This window comes from Canis lupus, chromosome 34 (genome assembly GCF_011100685.1).
Source record: "Canis lupus familiaris isolate Mischka breed German Shepherd chromosome 34, alternate assembly UU_Cfam_GSD_1.0, whole genome shotgun sequence".
Taxonomy (NCBI): Eukaryota; Metazoa; Chordata; class Mammalia; order Carnivora; family Canidae; genus Canis; species Canis lupus.
Genome location: NC_049255.1, coordinates 41,156,901 through 41,171,013, shown reverse-complemented (window position 1 = coordinate 41,171,013; position 14,113 = coordinate 41,156,901). Strand labels below are relative to the sequence as shown.

Genomic DNA, 14,113 nt, shown 5'->3' with positions numbered 1-14,113 from the left:
ACGTGAATTTTATCATGTCAACCCCTGCTCAAGGACTTACAGCATCTCCCTCCTGCCCGGAGCAGTTCGTGCTCGGAGCTTCCACTCAGCGTACTGCCCCCTGCTACGTAGAGGAATAACCAAATAATTCACTTGAGGGGGGGGAGAGAGGGAGAGGGAAGGAGAGGGAGGGGGAGGGAGGGCGAGGGAGGGGGAGGGAATCCCAAGCAGGCCACGCATGCTCAGCTTGGAGCCCAAAGTGGGGCTTGATCTCACAACCCTGAGATCGTGACCTGAGCCAAAAATCAAGAGTCACCTGCTCGAGCCACCGAGCCCCCCAGGTGCCCCTGAATAAACGACTTTTTATTCATTTAAAAAGCCGCCGAGGGAGCAGCTGGGCGGCAGAAGCGGTGCCGGCACCGGGGGGATAGCGGGCGACTAAGGCGTGGTCCCCGCTCGGGAGAAGCTCGGTTCCTGGAATTGGCCCCCGCGCCCCCAAGCCACGCCGCGGTCATTGGCGCTACCGACAGGCCCACGGGACAGCCAGACCCTCAGGGAAGCGTCAGGGGAAGTGGCCAGGTCCACGGGGCCCTCGGGGGAGCAGCCGTCCACAGACGGAGCGGGGCAAGGGCTCCCCGGCACAGGCCCGCCTCAGGGAGCAAGGAGAGAAGCAGCCTCTGACCCTAACCCCGGTATTTCAGGGAGCGTCGGGGACCAGGGGGCTGTAGGGCAGCAGAGGTCGGGAAGGCTGGGCCTGGGGGGCCACCCTCTGCTTCTGTTACTCCAGGGGGACGGGATGGAACACACATGAGCTGCCGAGAGGCGCCAGGGTCACAGGTGCGCTGGGCGGGCTCGCAGACAAGTGACCGAGTGACCGAGTGACCAAGGCCGAGCGTCAGCGCCTCCCAACCCGCCCTTCAAACGGATTCCAGCCCGGCTTCCCGGCCCAGGAGGCCACGGGAACTTGGGTTCTGCGCTGCGGGGCCAGGCTGGGGAGGGGAGACGAGGCCCGGGGGCACCAGCCAACAGGCCGCAGCACCCCGATGAGCAAGTCAGGGGCAGGAAGGTGGCGGGGGGGGGGCGTCCTCACAACCTCTGGAAACCCAGGGAAAGACATTCAATTCTGAATCTAGTTTTGTTCTACGTTAGTGCGTTGTTTTATTGTTTGTTTGTTTGTTTGTTTGTTTGTTTGTTTGTTTGAACACCAGGACATTGCTGGAGCCTGAGCTGTTGGGTCGCGGCTTTACAAGAATCGCATTACCTGTGCTAGAATCCTATTAGGGTCTCGGCGGGGCTTAATTTAACCTCTTCGCTTTCCTCACCCGCACCTGTGAGATCTGATGAAGATGAAATAGTTGCCGCAAGGTCACGGCGAGGAAAGAGGCAACTCCCCGTTCCATTCTCACTCGCGCCCTTTCACTCCGTGGTGTGTTCCCTCCGTTGGCCTAGTGGAGCCCCCGCGGCTGGCGCCCCCGTTAGAGCGGCCGCCGCAGGCCCCACCCCCCGCAGTGCGCGCCACCTCTCACCCCTGGTCCTTTGCTGCAGCTCCGAGGTTGGCACGACCCTGCGTAAGCTTCGGGTGCACAGTTAACAGCTGGTCACACACATAGGAGTCTTCCCACGGTAAGATGAGCGCATCCTTCACCTTGCACGGCTGCCGCTTTGCACGGTCGCAGTGAGAACGTTTAAAACTTTAGTGACTCTCAATTCTACAAGATCAACCCCAGCGTCACCAGGTCCTACGTTGTTTCTCGTATAACTGGGAGTTTGTACCCTTTGACCAGAGTCCCCGTCCCACCAGCCTCCACCTCTGGTAACCACCAATCTACCCTGTTTCTGGGAGTCCGAGTTCAGATCCTCCGAAAAGGACCCTTTTTCCTGAGGGCAAGAGCCCCAACCCCTGACTACAGGTGCGCGGGTCATGAGGTCCCTCCACCCCAGCCGGGCCAATCAGGGTGCCGCTTGGGATTCTTTCAATCCTAAGGATAGGAGAGACGCTTTTTCTCCTCCGAATTTAAGACTTTAGAGATTTAAATACCAGCATCTAGGCCCCCTAATTCCAACCACCAACTTAGAGAATTCTGAGAGCAGGAAGCCAACCCACAGACAAAGAAAACAGAAGGGAGGGGAAAAAAAGAAGCGAGAATCTCAAATCCCCGGCCTTCCCGGGGGCTGATTACAGGAGTCGATACCTGTGACCCTATTTGCTCAGCTAACTTGCGATGTTCTCTCTCAGGTGCTGATGGGAGTCGAGGCGAACCCCCGCCCGAGGGCTCTCCCGACCCCCGGCTCGGCCAGCGGCGCCGTGGCCTCCAGCGGCCTCTGCTCAGCAGGGCCCGCGACCGGCCGCTCCCGAGCCCGGGGCCTCTGCCAAAGCCTCCCGGCGCTAAGAGCTCGGGTGCCCAGCGACCGGGGGGACCAGTCGAATAGAGCCGTTAGGGCAGGAAGGGTCCTGGAGAATCAGCTGGAAATTTTGTGGACAAACGAACCCCGATTGTCCCCCGTTTCTGTGCTGCTCTGCCCCGGAGGAAGCTGGAGGCTGCTCGCGCAGGTTCGTCCTTCCCGGAGGCTCGGGCCGCCCGCATAGGCCGCCCTCCTGCCGCACACTGGGCGCTGGCCGCCGGGGAGGGTCGAGCTCAGGACCCCGGGCCCGGCCCGCCTCACCGGCCCCGAGGGCCAGGCGCAGCCGAGAACCTAAGCGTGTCGTGAATCCTGACACGCATCCAACAACTAACAAACACGCGTAGCTTTTGACCTTGCGGCTCTGCTTTGGGCTATTTACACTAATCTGAGAACTTGGAAATATTCACAGATTCAGTCATGAGGATTATTTTCATTCTAACGACTATAAAAAATCGCGAGAGATTGAAAAATACCAAATTATTGGTACTTCCTTGGTTGGTATTGGTACCAATTGGTACCAAGGAAGATTGAAAAATACCAAATTATTTTGGTACAATACCAAATTAAAGAACTTGGTGGCCTACTCATACAATGGGATCCCGTTTTTTTTTATTTTTTTTTTTTATTTATTTATTTTTTTTTGGGGGGATCCCGTTTTTAAACATCATGATAGAGAGGCCCACACTGTGGTTAAGCGGTGGGGGGGGGGGGGGGGAGTGGGTAGCAAATGATGCATGTATAGGAGGGTCCCATTTTTTGTGTGTGTGTTTAAATCTATATATAGGTGAACATAAAGGCTGGAAGAATGGACCTCAAAATGCTAACCATATGTATCCCTGGATTATAGCATCACACGTGAGTTTTACTCTTTTTTGCTTCTCTTTTTTTGGGGAGTTTACCGTGAATCTATATTAATTTTGTATAATAAGAGAACAGCGAGAATGATTTTTTCAAGTATACAGAAAAACGTCCCTAGGGAACGTCTAATCCAAAATCCTCGCGTTGCGGAGGAGGAAACAGAAACCCAGAGGGACATGCCCATGACCTACGTCCGCCAACGGCAAGCTTGGCCCCGCAGCCCGGGGTGGATTGCTCTGCACCAGGCCAGGCCGCCGCCCCGGCGGGGCTCGCGTCTGAAGCCCCCAGCTGCCTTCACTGACCTCCGTGTCTGGACACCACGGCCCCGACACACGCACACGTGCCCGTGGGAAGAGCAGCGCACAGAAACACACCTGCAATCTCACCTCCTGCGCCAGTTTCCACGCCGTAAAAGGTGGTGCGGACGTTAGCTCCCGGCGCTGTTACAGGACGGGATTTATTATGGGAAGGGGACCGCGGTCCTCAATTAATAGGCGGAACATAGGTTTCATATTAGTGAAGTCATATTTTTGCAGCTGCTCCAGTTCAGTTCTTCCACAGCTTAATTTGCTACCTTGGCGATTTTAACAAATGGAAAGATTATGCGTGTTCGTTTATAATAATCGGCCATGGGCTTCCACTAACTCATAAGAATTTGAGGATATTCAGGAATCCTAACAGACTATGACCTGTAAGTTCAATTTCCAGTGGTAAAAACCCCCTGACCAGAGTGGATGTTGATGACGAAGTAATATGCTCTGTAACAATCTGTTTTGAGCATTGAATTGACCTGTAAGTGTTCCAGATACTGCCTGACGAAAATGGGTTTTATTATTTTCCATTAGCAGCTGCTACAGCAAAATGAACTGCCGGCCCACAAGGGAAATAAAAGTGCCTCTCTCCTTGCAGTCGCCCCTGCTGCTGATGTAAACAAGCCAGCTCCCCCCAACACCACGTTGAAATTTCCACACTCGAGGGCCGTGGCCAGCAAACCCTGCCCGAGCCCCTGGCATCGCATTAAAGCAGAACGGCGCTTCATTTTGAGTATTTACGGAGCACCTCCTATGCACCGGGCGGCAGGCTCTGTCGGTACACGGAGAAGCCGCCCCGGTGCCGAGCAGAGCACCCCACAAAGTGCTTCCCCGCCTGAACAGTATCCCTGGACCCTCCAATTAGTTCTTTTTCATCAAAAGAAAAAAAAATGCCTGTGCTATTAGTTTATATACCTAGATCTCTAACTACAGCCGCTAAAAAAAAAAAAAAAAAAAAAAAGACCCCATTGTCCCTGTTGTACAAATACAGAGAATATGAAACGAGGAGGTGGAGTGACCGGCGCAGATGACAAGTGACCAGACTACACCTCAGATGGTCCCACTGGCACCGAAGTCTGCACCCTCAGCAAGAACCGGGATGATCCCCAAGTGCACGGTCACGGCTGATGACATTCACGGTGATGAGAAGGCCCAGGGACTAGTCGGGACACCCGGGTGCTCCCCTCGGCCCAAGCCCCTACCAGCGCCCTGGGACTGTAGCCGGGGTCCAGGCCTCAGCACCTCCCTCCTCTGGGAAAGAGCGCGTAGCCTCCAGCTGGACTTCAGGATCCAGGGGCCTTCCGCGGCTATGCTGGCCGCATCCACACACAGCCCCAGGGGTCTCTGGGCCACAGCTGCATGCAGGGAGGGGGGCCTGGGGTCTTTGGGCCACAGCCGCACCTAGGGAGGCCCTGGGATCTCTGGGCCGCAGCCTCACCTGGGGGGCCCCCCGCTGCATCTCTGGGCCACAGCCACACCTGGGGCCCCCTATGTCTCTGGGCTGCATCCACACCTGGGGGGCCCCCAGGGTCTCCAGGCTGCAGCCACACCCAGAGTCCTGGGGTCTCTGGGCTGCAGCCTCACCCGGGGGGTCCCCCACATCTCCGAGCCACAGCTGCACCCAGGCCCCTGGGCCGGCTGTCACTCGCAGGACGCCCCTCCATGTGAGCTTCGGCCCTCCACGCTAACCGCAGGCCTCGCAGGGTCTCCACCTGGGCGTTTACCTCCTGCAGAATGACCCCCGGTCGGTGGGTCGCAGGCTGCCACGCAGGGTGCCCGACACCTGCGTGGAATCATCTCCACACACATGGTTTCCTGCAGAGCGGGAGGGTCTCGCACGGCCTTACACAGAGACCCAGCAGAGGCCTCTGCCTCCTCAGGGCCCCGGCTGTGAGGGAGGGCGCAGGAGCGGAGTCCTTCTGTGGCCCCTCCTCGCAGCTACCCTCCCCCTGGTGCTCGGGATCCACGGGCTCCTAACTCCAGGTCTCTAAGCACACACACCGGGTGCAGGCTGCCAACCGGGGATCCCCAGACTCGTCTGCCCCCCAGCAGGGGGAGCAGGCCCCAGCCCGCCTCCGCCCACTCCTGCTCCAGGCCTGGCATCGCCTCCCCCTCCTTGCCCTTCAGCTGACCTGCCAGCTCCTCCATGATGCACTGTGACCCTCCTTCCTTCCTCCTCCTTCCTACCTAGTTCAATGCCTTTTTTTTTAAGATTTATTTTTATTTATTCGTGATAGAATAAATTTGTCGAGATAGATAGATGATAGATAGATGATAGAGACAGACACACAGAGAGACACAGAGAGACCCAGGCAGGGGGAGAAGCAGGCCCCATGCAGGGAGCCCCACGCGGGACTGATCCCGAGACCCGGGGTCACGCCCTGGGCCAACCGCTGCGCCCCCGGGGTCCCCCTGAACGGCCTCCCCTAAGCGGACCTCTGCACCCCACAGGGCCCCCGACCCTCCGCGCTGCCCCAGCCCTCGGCACCGCCCCAGCCCCATCCTCCCCCCCAGCTGGGCGACCAGGCCTCCACGGCTCGCGCACCTGTGACCCGCACCTGGCCACGGCCCGCGTGGGTGGGCGGCAGCCCCTGCGGTCCCAGCCCCAGTGTCCCCGCGCCGAGGCTTTCGTGCCGCTGCCGGCCCCCGGGGCCCCGGTTTCTCGATAGCTCCGCCCTGCAACCCTCCCCACCCCCCGCTGTCGGAGGGAGCCCGGGGGCCCTCCGCCTGCCGCCCCCTCGGATGCACCTGCTGCACCCGCAGCCCCCGCGCCGCGGCCGCACCCGGTGTCCTCTCCCCAGCCCCGAGTTCCTTCGCGGAGTTCTACGCACCCGTGGGCGGTGAGCGCAACCGCAGCCGCTTCCAGCAGCTTCGAGGCACGCTGAGAAGGCGCGCGCCCGTGCCCTGTACCCCCGCACCTGTACCCCTGTGCACTGGCACCTCCGTGCACCCGTACCCCGGTGCACCTGCGCCCCCGTGCACCTGCGCCCCCGTGCACCTGTACCCCTGTGCACTGGCACCTCCGTGTACCTGTACCCCCGTGCACCTGCGCCCCCGTGCACCCGCACCCCCTGTGCACCCGTACCCCCGTGCACCTGTACCCCCGTGCACCTGCACCCCCATGCACCCGTACCCCTGTGCACTGGCACCTCCGTGTACCTGTACCCCCGTGCACCTGCGCCCCCGTGCACCCGCACCCCTGTGCACCCGTACCCCCGTGCACCTGTGCCCCCGTGCACCCGCGCCCCTCTACCCCTGTGCCCCTCTACCCCTGTGCACCCGCGCGGCCATCTCATCTCCCACCGCTTTAGCCCCTCGCGGAGGCGAACCCCGGGCCTCCCCCTGGCGCCCACACTGGTCTTGGTCTTGCAGCCCGGCTGCTGCGCCAGGGGCGACTCCGGGGGGTGGGAGCCGTGGGGCTGCACTCCCTGCACCCTCGCCCCGCGGGAACGCAGCACCCCCCCCCCCCAGCGCCCATCAGGACCCGGGTCCATGTCGAGGGCCCGCGGCCGAGCCCCACGATCTCCTCGCTGTCCAGCGGCTTCTTTCCACGAGCTGCCCTGCAGACGCCCCTGCCGCCCCCACCCCACGCTCCCGGGCCCATTTCTGCGCTCAGGGTGACCAGCGGGTCCACCCAGCTCCAGGGCCTGGAAACCCTGCGGGCAGCCGGCAACCAGCCAGCCCTCTGCGCCATTCCCACCTCGCAGCATCCCGGCCTTCCTCACCTCATCCTCAAGTCTCCAAAAGGGCGCCTTCATCCTAGGCAGTAGAGCAACGCCAGCGCCTGTTACTCCCTCCTGCCCAGGCAGCAGCTTCTCTGAATTCCCCGAATTTGAAGATCCCCTTCAGCTGTTACGTGCAGCCAGTTTCTCAACAAGGTGGCTCCCAGGGGAAATTGCTAAGAGGATCCAGGTGCCGGGCTCAGCCTCCCTTGCGGGTAGCGCCCACCAGGCTCAGTCCCGCCTGAGAGGTCCACAGTCTCATCCTCAGTTGCAATTTTCCCGGGAGAAAATAGTTCATGGCTAAAAATAAAAAGCTGTGGATGCATACCTGGAATAGAGCCCGGAGCACCCAAATCTGTGAGGTGAGTTACTCTGTACGGTCCGGGACTTGAAGACCCCTCTCCTTAATCGCCAGGAACTTCTACTCGCCAACCCATCATTTCCTGTGACTTTCAAGTGTGACTGTAGGAGGCTCTCACGTTCGTAATGCGTTCTATTTTCCAATAAACCAGAATCCAGAAAATACATCTATTCCTTAAAGGGGGCCCACACAGTGAAGGGAAACTTTCCCTGGTGCCTTTCCTAATCCCCTTACTTCCCTCTTCTTACCTTTACATCTTCAACCTCCCACTGTATCCAGAAATTCCCATTCCTTAACCTTTTCTCCAGGCACACCTGGGTTTGTGACACAGGGAGAGCGGCACAATAGACCCCCTCCCACCCTAGCCCCGCCTCTTGACCGGCTCCACACGCTGCACTCATTTGAAGGAGGGAAAACAAAGTGGGGGAAAATCAGAGAGAAAGACAAACCATGAGAGACTCTCAACTCTGGGATACTGAGGGTTGGTGGGTCAGGGGATGGGGCAACTGGGTGACGGACATCAAGGAGGGCACGTGGTGTGATGAGCGCTGGGTGTTATACCCAACTGATGACTTACTAAACTCTACATCTGAAACGAATAATGCACTATATGTTGGCAAATTGAATTTAAATTAAAAAAATAATAATAAATGAATAAAACTACTGAAGACCACCTGTCTCCTAGATCTCATCTCATCTTTTCATCCATGGGAGGCCCTCCGAGAATACAGACATGGACTCCCATGATCTTGGGGGAAAACCAAGTATAAATGCAAAGGAAGGTCACTGACAGGAAAAGAGAGCCAATGAGATAGTGCAGATGACAGCTCCTCCAGGGCAGGGGTGAAGGTCTTCCAAACGAGCAATCTGAGCCTAAAAAGACGCTGTCACTCACTCAACGTTAACGTGTAGTAAGCATCAAAATTAAGATTCTAGGCCAGTTCCATCGGTTGCCAGAGCCCCCTTGCTGTAATGTTCCCAAACTCTGATATTTCTACCTTAGATTGGACAACTCCAGGTGGCGTCAACCTCTAGCCCCTCCATGTACTTATGGACGACAGTTGTGCAGACAGCACGGTGTAGGTGCCCAACAATATCGACAGTCTTGACGAGCTGCAGAATGTTTGGAGTTTTGCACTGCGCTGTTCGGCATTCACCTACGAACCTCTGGTTGCGGGATAACCCGATCTCTGCCTAAAGCATGTTCACTGGGACGGACTCCCTTCTCTTCCCGATTGTTTAATAATAGTTCTTGAGCAATGACAACAGCCCAGGACTGAAATGACATCACCCAAGGCTGCCAGGCCCTTCTGAGTCGGGGATGGAGGTCTGAGGAAGCTGATGCACTGGGTATCCCTCGAGATTAACCCCACTAAATCCACACTTCAGTTTTGTGATCTCATTTGCTAGGGATTTCAAGACAAAAATCATGGTGTGTTTATTAAGGAAGGAAGGAAGAAGGGAAAGAAAGAAAAAGAGAAGGGAGAAAGAGAAAGAGAAAAAGAAGAAAGAAGAAAGAAAAAGAAAGAAAGAAAGAAAGAAAGAAAGAAAGAAAGAAAGAAAGAAAAAGAAAGAAAGAGAAAGATGGAAGAAATGGAAGGGAGGGAGGGGAGAAACATAAAAAGAGAGAAAAGAAATACTATTCAAGGTTTCAGAGTAAAAGGGAAAACCCCTAGGATCACAGCCAATTGTCATGGGAGAAATTTTTCTCCGTGATCTATTTTTGGCAGCCGGTTCAGCTTCATGCATCGTTGTCTTACTTATGGCATGTACAGTAGCCGGGGAGAAACCTATAATATCCCTTCTGTCTGGTGGGAAGCTGATATTCCTATGCACGGTGACAAATGTCCCGATCACAACAATTTTTTTTTTTTTTTTTTTTTTTGGTCTCCAGGCCTCACAGTGTTTTAAATATCTCCGAATCTGTGGAACACACTTCAAAGGAGCAGGACCCTTACAGCGTGCCAAACACGGGGAGCACCGGACAAATCAGCAGCGAGCACCGAGCAGTTGGGGCTGCCTCATTTTTCCAGAGGCTGTCAGGGGTGCGGAGCCAGGGAGCACGAGGGGAGAGGCACAGGAGAGAACAAAGGATGCGCAGCCACACGAGTATCCCTTCTGGGAAACAGGGGTTTTTTCCTCTTAAAGTGAGAATAGTGCTCCGATATTGGAGCAAGGGCAGAAAATGAGATTTAATCGTGGGAAAAATAATTACAAATGGCTCGAGTCGGCTGAAGATCCCCACCCCCCTCCCCCCTGCCGCCCTTTCTCCTTTATTTTCCTTTTAACCTTCTGCAAAAGGCCATGTTTTGAAGTCGTCGCTTTTGAATCACCCTAATTCACTGCTCTGGTTGTTTTTATCCTTTTGGAGAGATTTTTTTTTTTTTTTTTTTAACGTGAACTCTTCACAGGAAAATATCTGTGACATTAGAAACTGACTCACGTTTCCTAGTTTTTCATGAAACAATGACATTTTTTCCCTTTGATGCTCTCATCTAACTCCACAGGAAATTTTACTACCGAGCTGCTTTCATCTCTTTCCTGGTTTGAAGATAAATGATCCTTGGTCTCCTCTAGACCTGCATAAATCACAAAGCAATCTGCTAAGAGATGCCTGTGGCAAGCAGCTTCAACTAGAATCAAAAGGACAGTCAGAAATATCCATGCTGCTTGCACAGGGAGTACCCGAGGCCCAGGCTGTCATCCAAACGCCGCGTCCCCTTTTCTTACACATACAGAGCAGGGCAGCGGGGAAGGTGAGCGGCAGGAACGAGCCCCTCCCCGGCACAGGGCGCCGTGGCAGCTGCCACAGGTACCTAAGGTCTCCGCTCTCGCAAATTCTTACGAGAAATGCATCGATCAAGAAATCCATTCCCTTGGGTTTTGTTTTGTTTTTTTTTTTAAGTATTATTTATTTTGTGTCACATTACAAACACCACATGAACGGGATACCGAGGCGAAGAGGGAAAAACCAAAGTGATCGCCCACCATCCTACCCCCCAGTGAATGAAAACATCTCCCTGTGCCCGTGCAGGTGCCTCGTGTTTCTCCAGGGCCTACTGGGGCAGAGGGATCCTGTTCCATCACTCTCTTTTTTCACTTCACGGGGGCCTGTTCTTTGCTGCGCACAGAATCCTTCTACTGGCCCAGGGGTGAAATCCCACCGGGTGATTGTCCCTATATTTATTTAACGTGCACCCTGTTGGAGCGTGAGACTTTAAAAGACGGCATCGGGAAGTGGTTACTAGCCCAGGCTCTGAGGATAGACCGAGCTTGACCCCGAGTTCTGCATTACGGGTCCAGGGACCCACTGATTACTCTGCATCTCGAGTCCCCCAAATGTATCTGTATATAAATGAGAATAATGCGGGCCTCTCTTTTAAAAGGTCATCATGGGAACCAACTGAGAGAATGCATATGAAATCCATAGCCTCTGGCCTGGTTCATTGGAAGCTCTCAGTAGATGCTGTTTTTATTAATAATAAAGAAATTTGGGACACCTGGGTGGCTCAGTCAGTTGAGCATGTGCATTCGGCTCAGGTCCTGATTCCGGGGTCCTGGGATCGAGCCCGGTGTCGGGCTCTGTGCTCAGCACAGGGTCTGCTTGTCTCTCTCCCTCTGCCCCTTCCCCCCTACTTGTGTTCTCTCTAATAAAGTCTTAATAATAAGAAAAATTTATTTTTTACCAGATACAATTATGCAAGCAGGTCAAAGAAAAATCCTCTTAAGTACTTTAGAGGGCTGAGCTCTTAGGAAGCCTCCCTACTTATCGTCTCCTCTCTTCTCCGACCCAGGGTTAAGAGCCAGAGGGCCAGCCTGCAGACCACGGTGCAGGGCTGAGCTCCCATCTTGCAGCAGAGATGGGCCCGCTGATGGCCTAGTCACCCAGGATCGTATCATCGAGCGGGAAACAGGCACCTGTTAAGTCCAACTGCCACGTCGTGCATCAAGGCCTTGAGAATGAACTGCTTTGTCCAAAGGTTGCAGTGAACAGGACTCAGCCACGGTCCCCTGCCTTTGTTCATTGCTTCCAGTCGGGTGCAAGGCCGCCCTATTGACACAACAAGAAGGTCCCTACAGGAACCCCTGTGTGAACGCAGCGCCCCAGCCCTGAAGTCCTTCCTGGCCTCCTTGCCTCTGTGGTGAGGTCACCTTTCCTGGAAATCCCTTTCTTTCAGTAAACCCTCGGGCCTGCGTGTGGCAATGCGATCAGCAAGCCAAAACAAATGATTACGGGCTAAGTAGGATAAGGGCGATCTTTGATTGAGCTCCTTCAAAACCACACTCAAACCTAGAATGTCGTTTTCTTATATTTCAAGAACAGGGGACCCCAGTGTTGTTCCATATTTACCCTGTTCCTCTGTTTTCTCTATTGCCTTCTGTATCTGCGTGTGTGTTTAATTATTCATTCCCTTCCTCTGCCTAGAAGAACCAAAATGTTCCTAATAAATTGTTTCAAGGCAGCTAAAATTTGACCTAAAACAGGAAGTGCTCACTGTTTCACGGTAAGGAAATCAATTCTCAAGAAGACAATCATAACATACCAAGAGGTTTTATTAAAGTACGAATGAGCATCTGAATTACAGTTTATCTACAAACCTATCACTCCAGCTAACCAGAAAAAAACTGATAAAGTTTATCAAAGTCATCTTTACAAAAACCTGAAAAATCGCCTGGCGTCTGCTCAATCAGTTGGCTTTACCCTACAGATGTCTGTAGCTTTGTTTTTACTCATCAGCAGATCAAAAATATATTGTTTTTAGGCTCTGTCCCTTTTTAACAGAAAAAAAAATGAAAGCCAGGTGAACAAGATTTTTAGGATTTTAAAAATCCAGCATATAAATCCAGTTTATAACTTTCTGCTTCCACTAATGCAAATTAGCTCAGGTGAGTGTTGCCAAGTAGAGATAAATAAAAATGATGTTCAAGTAGCCATTTTTTCCCTTAAGATTTATTTACTTATTCATTCCTTTATTTATGTATGTATGTATTGAGAGAGGGGTTGAGAAAGCACAGAAGCAGGGAGAGGGACAAGCAGACTCGCTCTGGGCGGTGAGCCCCACACGATGCTCGATCCCAGGACCTCAGGATCATGACCCGAGCTGAAATCAAGAGTTGGACACCACGACTGAGCCGCCCAGGGGACCCAGGCATCTTTGTATGAAAAATAATTGCTTCGAAAGTGGTAGTACATGCTTGGTCCTCTTGAAGAGGCTTCGTGTCGCCCAAGTAAATACAGCTCAATTTGCATCAGACTTCTAGTTCAAATTAGTGTTGGTTGAGTTAATAAGATGTTTACTGGGTTTACTTTTTTTCTTTGTATAACAGCACGGGGTTTGTAAGAATATCCCATTTCTCACTTGCTCTCGGGAAGACCCATTGCTTGTTCCCTTTCCAGATGTCATATTCTCCACCGTGCGGACGCGCTGCTCGAGAACCAGCCCTGACTCGCAGTCGGGGGAGAGAAGCTCTGCCTTGCACATTCCAGTCACATTAAATCAATACGTGCTGATGACGAGGCCACTGCGTGCTCAATATGATACACATCGACGTGAAAAATGAATGACCCCTGCCTAAATCCTGGGATTTACAATGCACGTCATTTCCCCCTGTGACCCCGGTAAGCGCAGCCTGCGCCATGAGCTCATGGGACAGCCTAAGCCGGTGGCGGCCCGGGCCAGCCCCTTAGGCCTCCCTGAGCCGCAGCAGGCCGCGGGCCCTCACGTGGAGAGCCAGGGTCTAGGCCTCCTACGCAAGCAGCTCCCCGTAGTGGCTACTGAGCTCCTTCCTGCCTTGGGCGCAGCGACTCCCTCATGAGGAACAGTGATCCCTGCTTTACGCATCTGAAAGCGGTGACACCAGGGGTTCTGGCTGCTCGAGGTCAAACAGCCTTACAAAGCCGCAAAGCAGAAATGTGAACACAGGCCAAAGACCAATGACCAACTTCCCAGTCACATCCTGGTCACCTGCGTTCCTGGTACCTTTACCTTCCACCTCCCCTTCGTCCGGGCCTCCGAAATCCCTCCATCCGGGAAGATCGGGCTCCTTAGAAAGAGACAGAAAGAAAGAGCTTGGAGCCAGAATGTAAGCTTTGGTTCAAGCCATCAACAACCTCCCTTTTACTATTATTATTGCACTGAAGCTGTGTGACATGAAATGTTGTTGCCCAGAGTTGTACTAAAGATATATTGACTAAATATAAAACTAGCCCATTAACTTTTAAGAATTTTCTTCTCCAAACCCCATAAGGAATATGTAAATTAATTAAGCTCCAGTGTTATAAACCAGAGATAATCAGTCTTCACCAGCTGAAGAGCCACTATGTCATCCAGGAGTCAGAAAACTACCAAATAATGAAGCACATTTCTGATGTAAAAAAGCACATAAACATTCTATTATGAAATAACAGTACATCCATTCAAATGGCAAAATAAAGGTCGCTGCCTGATTCTCGATATTTTTCAGCTCAGGAAGGAAGG

The 14,113-nt window shown here is 53.8% G+C and overlaps 3 long non-coding RNA genes across 6 annotated transcripts in view; 2 read left to right on the top strand and 1 right to left on the bottom strand.

Moving 5' to 3' along the window:
• Positions 1 to 246: 246 nt before the first annotated feature.
• On the top strand, positions 247 to 2,295 carry LOC111093843. The gene is made up of 3 exons (XR_005384050.1): positions 247 to 671; positions 767 to 1,889; positions 2,216 to 2,295. It is a non-coding gene; the product is annotated as an uncharacterized LOC111093843 (long non-coding RNA).
• LOC119867536 lies at positions 2,291 to 12,508 on the top strand. Of its 2 annotated transcripts, XR_005384056.1 has the most exons (5): positions 2,291 to 2,530; positions 3,167 to 3,237; positions 9,529 to 9,679; positions 10,142 to 10,390; positions 11,429 to 12,508. It is a non-coding gene; the product is annotated as an uncharacterized LOC119867536 (long non-coding RNA). The 2 variants fall into 2 exon arrangements; XR_005384055.1 differs by lacking the exons at positions 9,529 to 9,679; positions 10,142 to 10,390; positions 11,429 to 12,508 and adding an exon at positions 4,150 to 4,461.
• Positions 11,359 to 14,113, bottom strand: part of LOC111093857 — a 30,059-nt gene continuing 27,304 nt past the window's right edge. For all 3 annotated transcript variants that reach the window (XR_005384043.1, XR_005384042.1, XR_005384041.1), the window contains one exon: positions 11,359 to 13,679. This is a non-coding gene — a long non-coding RNA (uncharacterized LOC111093857). The remainder of the gene's footprint in view (positions 13,680 to 14,113) is intronic.